We start from the raw sequence: 2148 nt of genomic DNA on the forward strand, positions 1-2148 counted from the left end.
AAGCATCAACCTGTATTAATAAAAATTCTCTAAAATACCTATTCCATGTTATGTCTGGGATGTTTGATATTCATACAGATAGTGAGGTTGAGCTCAGCTGCCTATGTTATAGGGTGATACTATCATTGAGCTTCTTCTCTGCAAGGTTAACAATTTAAGTTTGCAGACCAAAAACTGGAGAAAAAGAAGGGCTGGAAGGACAGCCAGCATTTTGGCCCTGGCCTTCCAGGGTCAGTGGGGACTTGGGACATAAGCAAACCTGTACTGTTATGCCCTGTAGCTCAGTGATGTTCCAGGTTTCTTGATTGAAGAGATTGTGGGGCCACAGAGGAGGGTGAACAACAATGTGGCCTTGGGAAGGTCACATGGAAAGAAAGCATTCTCTCAGGCTTTCACAGAAGGCAAATTGGTCAAGCAATGGCCATGGCTCATCCACATGGCTGACATTGGCAAGGGATCTACAAACTGCGGCAGGGGGTTTCAGGGTGAATCCTGAAAGGATTTGACTGACCTTGTCAGATACAAAAGTTACATTTCTTATTGTATAGGTCTTGCTTTATCTCGGTCTTGAAAATCCAGCAGAACAGTATAAAAACGAGGTATGAAAGGTAAGGCCATATTGGTATGCTGAGCTATAGAAGACTCAAGTCAACAACTTCTGACATTGCCAGTCCTGAAGATAACCCACTACTATTATGGACTGCTGGACTATACTGGATTGTTTTGCTGAATTCATGCACCTACAATATTTAAATGGCAATAGAATACCCATCTGTGATAAAACTAAGCAAAAAAGGAGGATACAAATGAAGGAGTATTTTGGATCTGTGTATACAGAACAGTTAGGATAGATATACAGCTGCTTTCTCTTGGTTCAATGAGAGGAGAGATTTGTGCTAATGGTGTTTGGACAGGATATCGTATCTGCATCTTGTATCATGAATGATCACTGCGAAGACGACAATATGCAATGTATTAATTGCTGAAACTGTCCTACTAATCATTTTTGAAACTATTTCATTGCTATTTATTTCTCAGTAAAATTAATAATAATAAAACAACAATTTTTTTTAAAAAAGGATTTTGAGAGGTGTGCAAGATTAAAGATAAATATTGGTTACTCGAAAATTAAATTGAATTACTCTGGTTATGTCTTTTTTTTTCATTAACAAACAAAACAGCTGTGTTTCATGAGAAAGGTATGTAGCTGTGGCTTGAAATGATGGGTATCTTTTCTTCATATTTATTTTGAAGCTTTTTTTTTTTTTTTTTTTTTTTTGGCAGAACCAGGGATTGAACTCAGGCCCTTGAGCTTGCTAGGGAAGCACTTATTCCACTGAGCCATCTCCCTGGCCCTTGGTATCTTTTGTTTAAATACCGGAAATAAGATATTTTTCTTTCTCATTATATAAAATAAATAAGGCTAAAACCTGGAAAATTATAAAAGTCACGTGATTAAATGAACCACACCCATGCTTAAAAAAAAAAATTCTCTAGAGCCAGCGAGATAGCTGAGTGGATTAAGTGACTCCTTAGCCAAGCAGAGGGACCAGGGTCAGATGGGTACCACATGCCACACCGGCCCTGCTCCCAGGCACACTGAGCTGGCCACAGACTGTACATGCTGGTCCATCCCTGTAATTCCAATGCTAGGGAGGCTGAAACAGGAGAATCACTACAAGTCTGAGCTGCATAGTAAGACCCTATACCAAATACATTTTAAAAATTTTTCTAATAATAACTACCACTATATATTTTGAGTGACTTTGTCTTTTAAAAGTGTTCTGATTTCTTGTTGCAGAAAAAAAAAAAAGCACTCCAAATTTCAGATTAAAAATAGGGCATAATCTGACAAATAGATCAGTACAATCAAATGGAATAAAGTAAACCCATATATATAGCCATTTCCCGTTTTTGTCTTTGTTTTTTTTTTTTTTTTCTTTTGTGAAACTGGTGATTAAACTTAGGCCCTTACATTTGCCAGGGAAGCACTTATTCTACTGAGACACCTTCCCAGCCTAAACCCACATATATAGGGTCAATTGATTTTCAACAAAATACAAAGATAATTTCATAGAAAAAAATACTTTTTTCAGGTGCTGGGCAGATGGCTCAGCAAAATAAGCACTTGCCTGGAAAGTTCAATCC

Source organism: Octodon degus, unplaced genomic scaffold (assembly GCF_000260255.1).
Source record: "Octodon degus isolate 3935 unplaced genomic scaffold, OctDeg1.0 scaffold00144, whole genome shotgun sequence".
In the NCBI taxonomy this organism is placed as follows: Eukaryota; Metazoa; Chordata; class Mammalia; order Rodentia; family Octodontidae; genus Octodon; species Octodon degus.